At 39.0% G+C, this 18,550-nt stretch overlaps 1 long non-coding RNA gene across 1 annotated transcript in view; it reads left to right on the top strand.

Annotated features, from left to right (window-relative positions):
* LOC112990964 (uncharacterized) overlaps nt 1-17,989 on the top strand; it is a 52,541-nt gene extending 34,552 nt beyond the window's left edge. Inside the window, exons 2-4 of the long non-coding RNA XR_003261197.2 lie at nt 9,204-9,307; nt 17,335-17,446; nt 17,707-17,989. This is a non-coding gene — a long non-coding RNA (uncharacterized LOC112990964). The remainder of the gene's footprint in view (nt 1-9,203; nt 9,308-17,334; nt 17,447-17,706) is intronic.
* Nucleotides 17,990-18,550: the final 561 nt, after the last annotated feature.

Here is an 18,550-nt window from a genome sequence, read left to right as displayed (position 1 = left end):
TCCTATTTGGATGTCTTGGCCTTTTCAAAGTCACTCCACAGCAAACTGCCTTATGGCAAATCTTTTTTCAGAGGGATTGTAATATACCAGACTTGCCTACAGTGAATGGTAGAAATTCTGCATCAGTTTCCTGTTATTCGCGCTCTTTTACTGCATACTGCTTGTAATAATTTTTTGTTGATTCTGGGTTTCATGTGCCTGTCTCTCTGCCACTTTGCAATCAAAAATACAGACTTACATATTTCCTATGGCTCTTTTAAAGAAAGGGCAGTTCCTTCTTTGGCAGTTGTAAATTCAGAAGCTGAAAGGAAGCAGTATGAATATTTTTGGTAGAAGATGAGAACCAAGCAGCCGTACTGCTAATGTCATAGACCTGGGGTGACTGAAGTACTGGAGAGCTTTTGAATGATATTCTAGTACTCTGCTAAGCTGGCCCTATTTCTTCAGCTTACCAGCAACATATGAAGTGAAATCTCCGTCCTTTGTTCCCCACAGTCATTCCCTGTGGGAACTGAGATTTCATTTGAGATTGCAGTCAGTCGGTGGGCATTCACCTGACAGATAGTGCCTGGGTTAAATTTTAGATGCCAAGTAGAGTAAGTAATGTATGCTGCATCCACCTAAGCTTCCTTGTCCTGTCATTGCTAAGCCTTGGGAATGGGCGACGTCTGTCTGACTGCTGAAGAGCACGAGACTTTCTACTTGATTGGCATCCTGTAGACCTCTCTACAGTGAGCTGGTTTTCTCTGGCCACTGCTGAGGTTCCCATCTCTGGTTCCTGAAATGACAAGGTGCCACAGTCACAGGGCTAGCAGGCATGACCTGAAGAGTTATTAGTAGGTGTGCCTTGCAGCTTAATAGAAAGGAAGTATTTACAAAAAGTTTGCACTGTGTTCTGTGGGCAAAGAGGATGATCCAGCAGAGGATCGTACTGAGTTTAGCCATTGCGAATGCAAAGCATTGGCCATTGCTGTTCCAAAGCCCAGTTCCTTACCACTTAAATTCCCTTTGTTTTCCACACAATTGATGTCTAGAAACTCCATTCCTTGCTCTTGCAGAAACCCCAAGCTGCATGCTGGCTATCCAGTATCTCTCCTAGGAGGAGAAGAAATTCTCTGAAATCTGTATTAAATTAACACAAGTGATTCTACAGTTCCTCTTGAAATGGTTGAAGTAAAGAGTAAGCATCCAAAAACACAGGTGTAAGGTGATACTGTCTAAATAATGGGTTATTCTCACTCTAGAATTCATTCTTTTTTTACTTTTCGGATGTTAATGCAGCATGTATTTTATTATTATTAGAATCTCTATATAGAGACCATGATTAACGTTCAAAAACTCTCTACCAGTAAGTTGTCTAGCTGTGATGTGTTCAGCTAACAAAAGAAAATATTGTCCACTTACATGGATGTGTTATTGAGCAATATTGCCATTTACATAAGCATCACGGCTTTAGAAAATCTAATGATATACATTTGGTAATATAAAATAAATTCTGCTTGTTCATCTGCTCTTTTCAGATGCTTTTTTTTTTTTTTTTTAAGTCCTTAAATTCCTTGGTTTCAAACATCTCAATTCATAAAGATAGTATATAGCCTTCTATATATTCTACCATCCACTGGCAAAAACAGATATAGTTCTCTTCTTTTTGGTCATCACAGTAACTTGTACTAGTTGAAGCAAATATACAAAAACAATTAGATATATTGAAGGTGAAGGAACAAAAATCATTAATTTTCATGTAACGATGCTTAAAAATGACTCAGCAAGGTTAAACTACCTGTTGTGCAAACAAATGGATCTGAATGGCATCTTGCTTTTCTTTGGATTTTCCAGAGGTAGTATCAAACTCTTCTAATTGTTCGTGATTATAGGTTGAGAGAGTATACTGTTTAAAAGAAATATTAATATAAAAGATCATGAAGTTAAAATGTATCAGTATATATACTCTACTATGTTTGCCTGCACACAAATCTCACCTTTTCAGATGCTCCAGTAACACCTGTTTGGCTGTTTTCGTACTAAATAGCTCCCAAGCATCAACTTCTCCAGAAAAAAGAATGAGTGTCACCTGTTACCGCCGAGAGTTCCTTTATTCCTGAGCATATAGCCCTGTCAGAATCAGCTCTGTTAGCTTCAGAGGATGCCAAACTAGGCATTATGGAGTCACTGTCAGTGCCATTTCCACAAGTACTTGCTACGCTGTAGCTTATCACACCCCTGTTTGTTTTTCTGAGTCATGCTGAAGGCCACTGCAGATGTACAAGGGAATAGAGGTTAACAAGAGGGCTCATTAATTAATCAGTGGTTTCATTTAAAGAATTCAGCAACTTCCACATACTTATCTAAAGATTTATTTTTTCTGTATCTTAAATGCCTCATTTTTTACAAGTGTCCAACATCATACTGTAGATATGATGTCTGATAGCAACCAATTTATGATCCTCAGTATTAAAATTTCAGGCTGACCATTAGTACATTTGGTATGGAGAATATGTGTGTGCTTGCTAAGGGCGTGATTCCAAAATCTGAGAAATTTAAATTCTTTCTCTTGCTAGCAGTTACCTTTGATCAGAGCTCTGTTACAGAGAAACAGGAACTGGTGCTATTCCAACTGCCATTCATTATCAGTATAGCAAAGTTTTTTCTTTTTTTTTCCTGTGCCTCTGTGAAAAGAATAGAGTAAATCTTTCATGATGTAATAATTATGAAGTGTTTTGAGATACTTGTATGATAGACATTATAGCAATACTGATGTGCATGTGTGTTTTGAAGGGGAGGTGTTTGGGACAAGAAAGAAGTCTAATCTGTGCTTATCACTGTTTTACAAATGAGACACCAATTTTAGCCTTCCACCTACCGTCTGTTTTCTTTATCTGTTGCAAAAATAATTGTTTCTAACCAGTGTTAAGGCAGAGTACCATTATACTATCATGTGAGGTACACCTCAGGAAACAAAAAAAATCCAGATTAAAAAACTAAGTGCAATGCTAACTGAGTAAGGATGTTTTTAAAGGAATGTCTAGCTTAATATGAATGTTGGGCCGCTGTAAAGGCATGACACAATATGAACATCAGAAATCTTACCTGAGTTTTGTCATATCCTTTGGATTCGTGGTTTGCAAAGAAATTGTAAGGTTCCTCAGTGAAGAATGGTGGAAAAGTTGACTTTTTTTCCTAGCGACAAGCTAACATTAGACATCAAGTAGTACTCTGGCAAGAAGCTGTCATACAGCTCCGTAATGTATGTACAAGGTGAAGATAGGACCCAATATGGGAAATTTATTTATCAATGACAAGTCAAATACATAACAAAAATAAACTAATTCCTAATGACTTAAATTTATTTCCTGCCAGCTCATCTCTGGATTCATCCTGAATCAGCTTCATTCATCTCTAGCAGAGCTATTGCAGTTCAGAAATAGAGACAAAACCACAGAAATGATGTGTCTAGTGGAATATACAGGCTATAGGATCACGCATGCACTGACAGCTTTGAAATACACATTCAGTTGAACAACCATCTGTTTTATGTGCTTTAAGGTAGGCTAAGTAAATTTATGAATAAAGTAGTTTTTCTGAATATGAAATCACTTAGCTTACAACTGTACCAACTGTAGATGTGTGCAGAATGTTCAAGAAATCCAGTTTAGGTTTAGCATTGAAATACAGGTAACTACATGAATATAAGGAGTACTTACAGTAGGAAATGAGCCATTTTCCATGTGTTGGCATAAACAATAACTACTTAAAATGGATATAGTTTGTGCACTTAAATAACAAGGCTGTTTTGAGTGGGACAACAAAACTGAAGTTACAAATTCAGACAATGCAGAGAGTTTAATTCATAAAAGTAAGATTTTTTTCTTTGTAATTGAGATCACAAGAGTAGGAGTCACCTTTAGAAGTTGTGATGCCCTGTGCTGAAGGACATGGAATTCATGATAAATTCTTGGTGAATTACTTTGGTGCTTTTCTGAGGCTATTCAGATATTAAAGCTTATGTTGATGTAACATAAATACGAATTCTCTTCTCAGTAAGGAAAACTGTATGACATGAAATGTAAATTATGAAAAGCACAACTTTGAAATTAAAATCAAGCTCTAGTGCCTATACATTTTGCAGTTGTTTATTTTAACATTTAAATTCTGCTATAAACCATGCACTTTAATCTGTTTCAAAGTAAATTTAAGATTCACTTGTCTTCAGTCTAACATCATTATCTATAAATAACATCCTGATATTGCACATTTTCGTTTGCAACTGTTCAGTTTCCAAACCTTCATTCTACAGGGTTAGTTTTAATCCAAAGAAAATGTAATATAAATTTGAATGAAATGGTAAAAGGAATACTTCAATTTTAAATCAGTTCTGTAAGAGAGTTTTTAAAGTACTTGTTCTGTGGAGTGTGTTTGTTACTGACTTTTGCAAACATAATCAACTGAAGAGTGAGCACTAAAGCCAAAAAATTTACTTACTTGAATTTTTTAATAGCTTGTCCTGTAACAATATTAATGGAGCAATCTGACCATAAATGCTGATGTGAGAAATGCCCTTTCATAGTTTGCCACTTCAACCACTCAAGAGAAGATACTGTTATAAGTAAAATAGTATAAATATTTTAATGCAGAAAAAAGGAAATAGATATCTGTACTTCTCAACAAATAGATGTCTGTAGCTCTCCAAGTTTATTCTTAGACTTCAAGCAGATTCAAGAGCTTTTAGATCATTATTCTGAAGCTGACAATCTTAGTTTGAGGGAATTCCTGTTCTTGGAGTTTTTTTGTTTGTGTTTTCTTGAATATACATGTTCAGCAAATTTTTCCTAGAGTTCCAAATCATAAAGAAAATGGCATCGTTTTGGAATTGCTCACATTTTGTCAAGCTTAGCTCTCAGCCTACATGCTACATTAGGATTTATTAATATTTCTTTGGGATATCAAAAGAGTCATCTACATTTTCAGATGAATGATGAACATGTAAAAGGTTTATATAAATTAATGATTTCATAGAAAATATATCATTGTATTATAATGTTTTTCTTGTTAGTCTAGGACACCATCATACTCACCCTTGTTTAGGGTCTACCCTTGACATAAAGGTAGATGATATGCAAATAATATCAGAGGAAGAAGGAAAAAAAGACCATGGAGTACAGTTAACCTGTAAAACATGATAAACAAAACTAGCTCCCAGTACACTGGGATCACCGGCCCAATTTAATAAGTGCCAACCATCAGAACTCCTGCATATATTCGTGGAGTTGCTTGAACATCCTGCAGTTCAGCATTTTGACCAGGAAGATGTTTTTGAGACAGTAATACATACTCAGAAATCTAAAAAAATGGAAAAGAAATGCCTAAATTGTCAAAGCATTTCTTTTTTAGAGAGTTTAAAATTGAAAGTTCTTTTTTTTTTCTTTTTCTGTTCACATTTACTGCTTTTAAATTTTTCAGTCTAACTAACATTGGGTTGTGACTGCAAAATCTAATACTGGTCCCAATATTTCCTACCAGAGTTTTTCTATCTAAATTTTACCAAAAAACAGCTATTTCTTCCTTCCTCCATTCTCTTCCTGTTCTTTCCCACTTTGCATAGTCCATATAAAATAGCCCAATGTTAGAGAAGATTGTGAAAATGAAGAGTGCTTCTGATTATCAGTGGTAACTGCTGAGAAGATCTTTGTCCACATGTTTTCTCATGTTTAAATGCAAGACTGTCCTCTGACCCTCTGTTTAGCTCTCTGCTCTCCATTAGCGAGTGGAGGTGATCTCCTGCTGTTGTTTAGAAATATAGTTTAAGGATGACAGTCTGTCATCCCTGCTCTCCAGGTTTCTACCTGTTCCTTCCAGCAGTGTGAGACTGCACATTGAGACATACTGACTAGTAAATACTGGATGTTGGAAAGCCATTTATTGGCTTAGTTTTGCTTTGTTTGAAAGGCTTAGGAGGAAGAGGAGAAGATGGATTGTCTAGCTGTTTTTACTGTAGTATGGTATATACTTTGTATAGTATATGAAGAGCAAAATCGACTTGTGTAGTCCTTTCAACTTTTACAGTATGTCATGCATCTAATACCAGTATCAGTATATTGGTACTGATATCTTTTTCTACAGTCAAAGCTTTCTTGTTGCAAGTTTTTCCAATACCGATGTGGAACACTCTTTTCTACAGGCTCAGCATCACATCATTTCCACAATACTTTTAAATCCAAGCTGTCGAGAAAAACTTTTTGAGAGCACAAGGGTAGAATGTCAACACTGTAAAGTTGTTCAAATAATAGACAGTTTGGACTGGAAGTGTCCACTCTTGCCCACTCTTGTAAATCTCCAAGTCAGGCAAGATTTCAATGTCTATTTAAGAAATAGTCTGTTTAAGAATAGTGTCATTTTTTATTTGACTTTCCAGATAACAGAACAATGGCATGGATTGATAGTCAATGATTTTTGATGAAGATGTGGTAGCTGTGGTCCTCACTGGCTCTAAAATAATTGACAAGTAATAAAATTTGAAACTCTTACACCATGAAGAAGCAAAAGTGTCCTTTCTTGCAGCTCCTCCATAACTTATGTTTAGTTTGTATTTCATAATGCATTTGGAAAAGTTAGAATAAATGAGATTTATCTGCGGTTTTAGGGGAAAATTAACCAACTATGACTCCGAAGCAGAAGGCAGTGAGCAAACTGGGAGTGGACAGATAAAGATTTTCTCACATCTCAGTAGAGACTGGCTGATGTGGCAGACTTTGCATCTTTTAGCTACTGAATTTTGTATGCGTTTGTACTTGTGCAGCATCTTATTTCTACAGCATGCTCTCAGCTTTGTTACAGCAAATGAAAATAAGATGAGCATCTGTATTGTTCAGTCCGATACAAAATAGTCTGTCATGTTTAGCCACATGCTGCAGCATGTTGAGGAACTGCAGAAAATACATTTAGATTTTTAAGCTGTTGAATAAGGAACCTATTGTTAGAATATGTGCATAGTATATTTTGGAAACCTCAAGGTAGAGATAGAACACACAAAAAATTTTAAAAAATGAAAACATGACATTCTATCACCAAAAAAAAAAAAATTGTAATCTTAAAATCTGCTTTTTAAACTCTTTTGTTACTTGTTTCCAACAGGGTGACTTGCTTCAAGGCCATAAGCTCTTCAAAGATGGAAATTTTTTTCCTATTTTTTTTTAGTATACCATCTATAATACTGTCAATTAATGAAATGTGATATGACTAATAGCAATTACTCTGGCACCCTGGTTAGGTATTTTTTCTGAAAGTCTCTGTTTGGAATTGTCTTGTACCTCACTCCAAAAATGTTGATATTTATGCTGATTGCTTCAAAACTTTCCTGACAAAAAGTGTTTAACCCATTTCCTCAGAAAATGAACAGAGGATCCATTTCAAAGCATGCCTGTTTTAAAGCAGACTGCCTAGCACTGCAACTTTTTCAAAGACAACCATGCTTTTACTTTTCCGTTGTTTGAAATGTAGATGTTCTGAGAGATCAAGACTACAGGCTTTTTGCAACAAGCAAATCCTCCCTTCGTCAGTGAAAAGAGTGTTATTTTCTAGTGATCATTGTATTATTAATGATTATACAGCTTTTGCTGACTGGTCCAACAATTTGCAGTTGAGAAAGACTGTTTTGATCAAGGCATGTGTAGGTATATCTCCTGGTATGGCTGCGAAGTTTTTTCAAACATTCTTTTAAACAATCCAGTAAGTGGCTGTTGTTCCTGATAGATGCTTTGTCCCTAGAAGCTCTTCTTCCCAGATCTGATTCTGAAAGTTTGATGTTTCTGTTCCTGCAACGGTTCTAATTATGAAGGATTTACACTTTCCAAAGCTTAAAAATTATGCATTTGGTTACTTCATGTTATCCACACAAGATGGAAAGCTGAGTCACTTTATTCCTTCACCATTGAGGTAGAAGGTCCTCTTCACTGTTTTACAAACACAGTTCTGACTGCCTCATCTGGAGTCTCCAAAGCTTTATTTTCTTGTCTGCTTTTACTTAGTGGCATAATGCCAGCTTAAATTTACAGAGAAGTTGTAAATTAAGATTGTGTATCAGAAATGCTGTGTAGGACCCTAAGCTGTCTTTCTTCGACAATTTTTCTAACTGAATCTTTGAGTTGCCTAGATTTTTTGCTATTTGTATTGCTTGTGATAATTCCACTTCTTTTTGGAATAAAGCATATTTGCCTTGCTCCTCCTGATAATGATCCTCTTTAAAAGTATTATTGATTCCACAAACAAGTCTTTGTGTAGAATGTGCTTTAGAGCTCTTTCCACATTCTTTTTTTAATTCTGCAATATTTGATACCGATTGCAAAACAATGCCACTTATTCTTTTATGAAAGTAAAGTTGGATAGCGGTGATTGCCATCAATTTGTAGAGGTCTCCAATGGTATTATGCACTTCTGAACTTTTATTTCATTGTTCCAAGGCTGCCAAAAATATCTTCATTTTTAGACCTTTGAAATGGAAGCAAAATGGAGACTGTGCCCTTCATTTCCTTCTGTTGTCAGAAATGGCCTCAAATATATAACATTTAATCTTCCAGAACATTCTGTTCTTTTTTTTATTAGAAATGCCACATTGTGATGTGTTATCCATGCATAAAAGGACACTTTTAAGCAAGTAGAGTCAAATTGTATTATAATAAAATCATAACATTGTCTTTCTGGCCTTGAATTTGGAGAGTAAGAAATGCAATCAGGAACTGTTACTCTTTATACTTTTTTCCCTAACTTAATTTTGGCTTGTATCCAAATACAAACAAAACAGTAAAGGGAGACATGAAAAATGTAGAAAGCTTCATTTTTTGAAGTCTGCTGGGAAAAGCGGAGAGAAGGGACCTTATTGCAGTTCACACTTTAAACAAAACTGCCAAAGCATGGATAAATGCAACACCGTCTGGCACCAGAAATGAGTCATGATTATCAATCTTGTAGCTAAAACTTCTTATTATCTGAATCAGTTGACATTTATAGCATCAACATTTTTAGAAATATTTAGAATTTTTAACATTATGAGACTCTTGTTTAAAATTTACCGTGTTTTAAAAAAAGCAAATCACTTGATAGGGAATTGGGAGATAGTGTAAGATGTGTTCTTTGTGTGTTATAATGTGAGCACTGCCACAATGGAGAAGATTAAGGGCTTGTTTGTCCTCATATCCTGTCTCATGTAACAGATATGTAGGAAGGAAATAAGAACAGGGTGAACTTGCAGTGATACTTCGCCAGAAAAATCTTCCAGGCTTCAGCAATTCGTGGCTCTGGGATTCATGAGCTAAAGGTATGGTGGTGATGTATTTGATAGCCTATAATGCTTTCCTCTTCTTCCATCAGTTTTTCTGTTGGCTTTTTGAACTCACAAATTTTGCATTCACAGGATCCTATGGCAAGGAGTTACAGAGCTTAACTACTTAGCATGCGAAGAATAGTCTCTTTTTGTTTCCTACTGAACCTGTCTCCTGACAACTGTCTTTGAAGTCTGACTGATCTTGAATGGGAAGAGGCAACAAATAATTCATTCTTACTCTTTCCATGCCATTCATGATTTTAGAAAATTTATTCCTACAGTCATCTGTTCTCCAGGCTGAAGAGCTTCAGCATAGGTAATCTCCTCTCATATGGAAATCATGCCATTGTTTGCTTTTATTGACCTCTGCCAAACACTGACCTGATCCTTTCGCAGTACTATCTGTTTATAGAGACAAGACCTCATTCCTGAGCAGCCTTAAAATTTCAGCTGCAAGCAAATCATATATGTGAAATGAGTTTTTTTGTTTCTGTGTATGCTCTTTCATATCTGCCTGCACTGAAGTTAATCTACCATTTCAACACCTAATCATTCAGTGTTGTAAAGGCTTGTGTAATTCTCCATAGTTTGCTCTTACCTTTGCTATGCTGAATAATGAGAACTGACAGTTAACTTTTTGCTTCCTTATTATTTATCTATCCATGTAATTATATATCATTCCCTTAGTTTTCTCATGGCTATTTCATCTTCTTAAGACCCAGGGATAGAAATCTATAGAAAGCCTTTAAAAATCTGAGTAGGCTTTGTCAGCCAGGCCACCTTTCCTCATATGGTTCTTGATCTTGTTAGAAAATTTCAGTGGGACTTCCAGTATTTTCCACTTGAAAAACTATGTTGGCTCCTTCCTAGAGTGTTATCTTTATATGGCTACTCATTTTATTTTTCAGTATGTTTTTTATCAAGTACCGATATCAGACTTAGCAGCCTGTAATTTGCTGGATCTTCTCTAACCTTCTTTAAAAAAGGCATCATGTTATTCACTTTCCCATCCTGTTTTATCAAGGTACTTTTAAAATAAGAGATTGCATACAGAAACAGTTGAATGGAAGATTTTGCGGTGAAAAGCTAAGTCTTCCTACTGTTCCGCTTTTGGAGGAGACAGCTCAGAGAGCTAATATTCTGATGATACTAACTCAAGCGGAACAGGGCAATATGCCACCTTGATGCCAATATAGATATGTGCTGAAGACAGCAGGAAGGTACAAAGACTGAAGAGTTTCAGAGAAAAAGCACTAGTAGGATGAAGTTAAGAATTGCTAGGTGACATATCCTCAGTGATTCTGACAACTGCTTACAGGTTGTTTGGGAAGCAGCTGTAGGAGCTTTTAAAATAAAAATGTCTTATTTGTCACTCTGCATCACAGACAGAAGCAAAGTGGGAAAAAAATGCAGAGCAAGAAAACCAGTTTTGAAAACTTTCTGGAGAAATCTCATGGAGTGCTCAGAAATCTCTAGGCTTTTTTCTTCTTCACAAAGCTGCATCATAAGAGTTCCTTACTTTGTTTCGCCCTTGCTAGGAGGAGGACTTAGCAGAGCTGGGGGAAAGAATTCTGTGGTCCTAGGAGAGTCTAAATTCACTTTGGGTACTTAATCTGATTTCTTTTATTGAACCATATTAGTCTTCTATGTCCAACTCCTGCGAAGAAGCTCTCCACTCCAAACGCAATCCCTGAGAAGGGGGTTCTCAAGTAGTTACATCAATTCAGGTGTTTATTGCTGCAGTCTGTTGTTTTTCCTTCCTCTATCCTAGCATATTTGCAGATCAAGGCTGACATACAGTCCTGCACTTAGTTTTTTTTTACTCTGTTTCTTGGAATATTTTTTTTCTAGTTGTCACTGAGTCTTCGTGAAATGATGCTGCTTATCTCCAAGTGTTTAACCTACTGTACCTTCAGCTTATTAATTAAACATTGCTAAAATGCATTTATTTCATTGTCTGAGGTATACCTGTGATATTTTTGGAGATAGAGTGAATACTGCCATTCTGCAGGAGGAATTTAATTTTTATATTCAAAAGTCTTGCTGCCTTGCAGAAAGCTAATTTAAAAATGGAATTACTGGGAAAATTCTTACATAAAGCTGGTCAGAATTGTGTTAAGTTGTACAGCACCCAAGGACTCTGTGAAAGCTAATAGAGGATTGTATTGTAGCTGGACTCAGCTGGACTTCCCAATATCCTTTGCAAAACCCATTTAAATAAGAAATTATTGTTGCACTAATGCTATTCTTCGTCCTTTTTTTTTTTTTTTAATAGACAGACATTGGAGTTTGCTTTTGAGTATAGACATCAAGTGGCTTTGTTTACTTATGTAAATAAAGCAGGTCGGTTGTGCATTTTGGGGACCAAGGAAGTATATTTGTAGAACTGCCAAAGCATGTTTTATTTTGAAATAGGGACAAAAGAGACTACTATGTGTCTAAAACTGTAAGTTTTAATTGTGTTTATACTTCAAAACTATCTGAAATAAAGTGTATATTTACTTTTTCAAAGCAGTTTTATCAGGTAAAAATGCTCCTATCATCTGTTCTTAAAAATAATGCGTTCTGCTTAATGTGTCTGTCTGCTGTCTAAAATACCCTGTTTTGAATGCATGTCTGGTTTAGATATGTGCTTATCCACTTTCTAAACACAGTAAGTCACAGGCAAACACAACAGAATTACTTAACTTTCAATCATTGCTTGAGTTTGAGAGATGCATTTGCTTCTTGCAGTTTCTGGATTGCCATGTGATTTTTTTTTTTTATCTTGCACAGATACTAATGAAGTGCAATCATAAGGGACTGTCAATGTATATGTATATATAATAATATTCAGAAATATACATATTTAGTTACACTTTGTGAAAGAGAAGGGAAGTATTTTAATTTGAGGGATTTATCAGTAACCTGAGACAAAATTTGGGACTTTGTAGAGTTTGATAGGAAGATGTTTACCATCTTAATAATGATAAGGATAGGAGTTAGGATTAATAGTGATGGAACGAAGCATTGCCATATTTGTTTCAAGACAATGAATAAGATCTCTTTCAGCTAAGTGCATGATTTTTGATACTCTTCTTATCCTTTAGTTATATCACAACTATGTGCGTAAGTCCTATAACAAAACTGAAAGTTTTCTGAGTTTGGAAAAATAATTGTATTGCTCCATGGGAAGGAGAAGCTATGGTGATTTTCAAGTGGTATCTAGCTGGGCCAAAGTACTTAGTATCCATCTGTGTAATGTCACTTCTCACAATATGTTATCACTAACATTCTGACATGTCATACCAAGGTAATTGTAATACTGTAGCTAAAAGCTGAAGCTGATAGAATTCAAGGTATCCATCCTTTGCATACAGTTTTTAATGTTTGCAGAATGCTAGACATCTGGAGCATTGTTTTACTTTCTTATTTTATTAATTTCCCATTAGTAGTACAAATTAAAACAGCATATTTAAATAATAGATGCTACTGCAGAAATCGTATGAAGAAATTCATCTGAAGGCTTATTAAAAAAAGAAGGGCCAGTGTTGCAGTATCATGGAGGCTTGCAGGGTCAGAAATTACTGTGTCTTGTGAGTGATGCGTGAAGCTCATCCATAGAAGAATCTGATATGTGAACTTCACAAATAAGGTGTCTTCAGAAATAAATCTCTAATTATTAATCTGACAGTGTATGGAAGCCTTGTCTTAGCAGGAGCAAGAAGTTTATTTCTAGTTAATTGCACAATAATCACAGAATCATGGAATGGTTGTGGTTGGAAGGGACCTCTGGGCATGATCTAGTCCAACACCCCTGCTCAAGCAGGGTCACCTACAGCACGTTGCACAGGATTGTGTCCAGGTGGGTTTTGAATATCTCCAGAGAAGGAGACTCCACAGCCTCGCTGGGAAACCTGTTCCAGTGCTCAGTCACCCTCACAATAAAGAATTTTTTCGTTATGTTCAGATGGAGTTTCCTGTGTTTCAGTTTGTGCCTGTTGCCTCTTGTCCTGTTGCTAGGCACCACTGAAAATAGTCTGGCACCATCCTCTTGACACCCTCCCTTCAGGTATTTGTATATGTTGATGAGATACCCTCTCAGTCTTCTCTTTTCCAGGCTAAACAGGCCCAGCTCTCTCAGCCTTTCCTCATAGGGGAGATGCTTCAGTCCTCTAATCATCTTCGTAGCCCTACACTGGACTCTGTCCAGTAGTTCCATGTCTCTCTTGTACTGGGGAGCCCAGAAGTGCACTCTACTCCAGGTGTGGCCTCACCGGGGTTGAGTAGAGGAGGATCACCTCCCTTCACCTGCTGGCCACACTCTTCCTAATGCAGCCCAGGAGACCATTGGCGTTCTTGGCCACAAGGGCACATTGTTGGCTTGTGGTCAACTTTTGTCCACCAGGACTCCCAGCTCCTTCTCTGCAGAGCTGCTTTCCAGCAGGTCAGCCCCCAGCCTGTACTGGTGCATGGAGTTATTCCTCCCCAGGTGCAGGACCCTGCACTTACCTCTGTTGAACTTCATGAGGTTCCTCTCTGCCCCAACTCTCCAGCCTTTCCAGGCCTCTCTGAATGGCAGCACAGCCCTCTGGTGTATCAGCCACTCCTCCCAGGTTTGCATCATCAGCAAACTTGCTGAGGATGCACTCTGTCCCTTCATTCACGTCATGATGAATAAGTTGAACAATACTGGACCCAGTATTGACCCCGGGGGACAGCGCTAGCTACAGGCCTCCAGCTAGACTCTGCGCTGCTGATCACAGCCCTCTGAGCTCTACCATTCAGCCAGTTCTCAATCCACATCACTGTCCACTCATCTAGCCCACACTTCCTCAGCTTGCCTGCGAGGATGTTAAGGGAGACAGTGTGGAAAGCCTTGCTGAAGTCAAGGTAGACAAAATCCACTGCTCTCCCTTCATCTCCCCAGGCAGTCATTCCATCATAGATGGCTATCAGATTGGTTAAGCGTGATTTTCCTTTTGTGAATCCATGCTGACTACTCCTGATCACCTTCTTTTCCTCCACATGCTTAGAGAGGACATCCAGGATGAGCTTGTTCCATCACCTTTCCAGGGATGAAGATGAGGCTGACTGGCCTGTAGTTTCCTGGGTCCTCCTTCTTGCCCTTTTTGAAGACTGGAGTGACATTGGCTTTCTTCTAGTCCTCAGGCACCTCTCCTGTTCTCCATGCCCTTTCAGAGATGATGGAGAGTGGCTTAGCAATAACATCCTCCAGCTCTCTTAGCACTCAGTGCATTCCATTGGGGCCCATGGATTTGTGCGTGTCAAGTATGCCCAAATGATCTCTAACCCGATTCTCCTCGACCGAGGGAAAGTCTTCTTTTCTCCAGGCTTTCTGTCTTGTCTCCAGGATCTGGGCTTCCTGAGGGCTGACCTTAGCAGTAAAGACTGAAGCAAAGGCATTCAGTAACTCTGCCTTCTCTGTATCCTTTGTCACCAGGGCACCCACCCCATTCAGCAGCAGGCCCACATTTTCCCCAGTCTTCCTTTTGCTACTGATGTATTTGAAGAAGCCCTTCTTGTTGTCCTTGACATCTCTTGCCAGATTTAATTCCAAATGGGCCTTAGCCTTCCTCATCGCATTCCGGCACACTCTGACAGTGTTTCTATATTCCTCCCAAGTGGCCCATCCCATTTTTCCACATTCTGTATACTTCCTTCTTCTGTTTGAATTTTGCCAGGAGCACCTTGCTCATCCACACAGGTCTCCTGCCTGCTTTGCTTGATTTCTTACTCACAGGGATGCACCGATCTTGAGGCTGGAGGAAGTGATGCTTGAATATTAACCAGCTTTCTTGGACCCCCTTACCTTCTAGGGCCCTAAGCCATGGGATTCCTCCAGGTAGGTCCCTGAAGAGGCCAAAGTTTGCTCTTCTGAGGTCCAGGATTGCGATCCTACTTACTGCCCTGCTTCCTCCTCACAGGATCCTGAACACCACCATCTCATGGTCACTGCAGCCAGGGCTGCCCCCAGCCTTCACATCTCCAGCCAGTCCTTCTTTGTTTATTAGTACAAGGTCCAGCACCACATCTATGCTCGTTGGCTCCTCCGCCACCTGTGTCAAAATGTTGTCATCAGTGCTCTGAATGAACCTCCTGGACTGTTTGTGCCTAGCTGTGTTGTCTTTCCAGCGGATGTCAGGGCGGTTGAAGTCCCCCATGAGAACCAGGGCCTGTGATCATGAGGCTGCTTCCAGCTGTCTGTGGAAGGCCTCATCAACTTCCTTTTCCTGATCAGGTGGCCTGCAGTAAATGCCCACAACAGTGTCACCCATGTTAGCCTGCCCTTTAATCCTTACCCATAAGCTCTCACCTTGCTCTTCATCCACCCCTAGGCAGAGCTTGATACATTCCAGTTGCTCTTTCACATAAAGAGCAACTCCACCACCTCGCTTTCCTGGCCTGTCTTTCCTAAAAAACACGTAGCCATCCATGACAGCATTCCTGTCATGTTGTGGTGGACAGATGAGTGAACTTTTGCCTTAAACATTTCTTGGTACGTAAGATGCGAGCCTTGCAGCGCACATTGTAGATTTTGCAGGAAACCGTAACCCCAAACAAGCCATCTGTTTCTGGCGGAAGCAGGACTGCACTGCTGCAACCCGCGAAATGGTCTCCCTGCGACCACCCGGGACACACCGAGCCTGTGCCGGACTAGACCAAATTGGGTGGAGACTTTGGGACCTGGACTGTAAATTATGGCCGCTTAGCACAACTTCTATAAAACTTGCTTAGCATGAGTATCTAAATTTGCTGAAGCCTTAGGCCAGACTCCTAGTTCAGCGAGAAAGGGCCCCAGAGCTGGCACAGGCTGGAAAGATAAGGGAGTTACAAGCAGTTTGCATTCCTGTGCTTCACACTCCGGGAGGGAGGATGTCAAGGCTTTGAAATAAGGCATGCTTGGGTGCCAGGACCCTGGGAAACAAAGTCTCCTCTCACTGAACAGTGTTAATTAGGGGGGTCTGGACTATCTCCCCCTCGTCAGGACCTTGGGAGATAACACCTACTTTCAAAGCTGGGGCAGTGTTAAGTGTTAGTTGCTGAAATTACCGCCTTCTTGCCAGGACCTTGAGAGACAATGGTGGGACCCAAGGAATGAAGACAGATCTGTCAGCAGAAACTGCAACAGTAAAGATAAAGAGCCTGCCTAGGGACAGCGATGAGACCCAATAAGGAGCAGGAGACCCCAGACTTGAATATTACTATTGGTCTGAACTACCATGTGAGGGGTGGAGAGCTTAGATTGGAAAGTTAATATTGCCCAGGGATTTCTTTGTTCAGGGTCCCTCTTTGGAGGCACCCAGCTCGAGCTGTAATTACTGCATGCATGTTATTACAATTTATTTATTTAATTTTCTTTGATTTGGCTCTGAACTTTTCCAAGACACCCAGGGTGAAGAGGACCAGCAGGACGCCACTGGGTCCACGGGTGATGCTATCTTTCTTGCGCGCGCTGTCTCTCTCTCTTTTCTTTTGATGCATGTTTATAAGATCTGTTCAAATCGTGCGGCACGGGACTTGTTTACCTAGTTAAAGTAATCGCCATCAAGTTATCATATTTAGCCACATGCCTTGTCTTTTGTATTAATAAATCATAAAACAGGTCGGCTGGTGTCATTTCACCTTAATTCAGTCCAAGAGCATCATGAACTTGGTTGTTGGTCCCAAGGGGAGGGAGGTCATCCTAAACAACTCCTTTTGGGCCGACTCCTTTCGGACCGCAACATGTGTGCTATCCCACCATGTCTCTGTAATTGCAACAAGATCATGGCCCTGCGACTGCACACAGATCTCTAATTCTTCCTGTTTATTCCCTATGCTGCGTGCATTGGTGTATGGGCATTCCAGAGAGGTAACTGAGCATGCAGGTTTCCCAGGAGGGGTGCGAGAGGATCCTACATAGCCATGTCCCGTGTGCACTTCCCCGGTTGCATGCGCCTGCTGGAGGCATCCTGAGTTGAACTGCATTTTGCTGACTACCCTGTCTGGATAACTCTCCTCTTCCCCATCTTTCCTAGTTTAAAGCCCTCCTTACCAGGCTGGCCAACCTGTTGGCAACAACACGTGTGCCCTGCTTAGCAAGGTGGATCCCATCTCTCCCTATCAGTTGTCGACCTTAATGAATGAAGAGTGAGTGGAAAACTTTGAAATCTCTTTCCTATCCAAAGTAGAGTTAAAAATTTTTTATGTTTACTACTTGAATTTCTCTTGTAGTGCAAAATGTTCTTCTAAATTCTCTTACCAAAAAATAGTACCACTATATTTACTGTCTTGAAAGGTGTTATGGTATTTGGAATTTACATTTAAATATTTTTTTTTTAACTTCCATTACCCGTAATTCCTTTGACTTCTGCCATACCTACTGTGTTTGAATTCTCTTTACCCTGCAGGTTCAGCAGTCAGCCCTGGTAGTCTGCTTCTGTCCTTACCAGCACAGACTCGGATGCCTGTGCTGTGTGGAATTCCCTTCTCCAACCTGCAACAGTCAGCAAGTAACACTTCAGGGAAGGTGTCCTCAGGCTGCCTGTGTCTGTGTGCTTTTTTGTTCTGGCTTACAAAAGTTAACAGAAGGTTGTATATTGGTCCAGTAGCCATCTGCCTACATTATCTCATGATTAAGTGCAAATTATTCTAGGAAATAAAAACAAAATGGAAACTGCCAAAATGAGCGCATTTGATGGTGTCTTAAATGTTTGCATGTTCTGTTTACCTATTTGAAAAATCACTCAAAAATATAATCTTCCCAGTTTAAAATACAGAGATGAACCTAATTTCTGCAAGAAATTAGAAGGCTATAGATAGTAGCCCTCCTGGCCTGGGGCTTTTCAAAGGGACTTGCAGGAGAATTTCAGTAAGATTTGAGTACCTGGCTGTCGCTGCTATCTGAAGCATCAGAGAAGCATCACCAACAACCTTTCTTGTTAAATAATTTCATGAGAAGCTACCCTTAAAATTTTTATTTCAAAACTAATTTTCAATGAAGTCACATTTGTTGCTTAGATCAATCAAAATAACATGCTGAAATAATCCAGCAATATTAAAAGGCACTGACAGTAAAAGCACTTTTTTACTGTTTATTTCTCTGCAGTGCCTGTTACTTAAGAGCAGGTAATGGTTATTCTTATATTATTGGATTTAATTTCTTACTCTCTTAATTTTTAATTTTGCTTAAACTTTTTACTAACTCAAAGTCTTGGGAGGTACCTACAAACCAGATAAGAGCTGTTTATGACA

The sequence above is a fragment of the Dromaius novaehollandiae genome, chromosome 2, assembly GCF_036370855.1.
Source record: "Dromaius novaehollandiae isolate bDroNov1 chromosome 2, bDroNov1.hap1, whole genome shotgun sequence".
Lineage (NCBI taxonomy): Eukaryota > Metazoa > Chordata > Aves > Casuariiformes > Dromaiidae > Dromaius > Dromaius novaehollandiae.
This window is presented reverse-complemented; position numbering and strand designations above follow the sequence as displayed.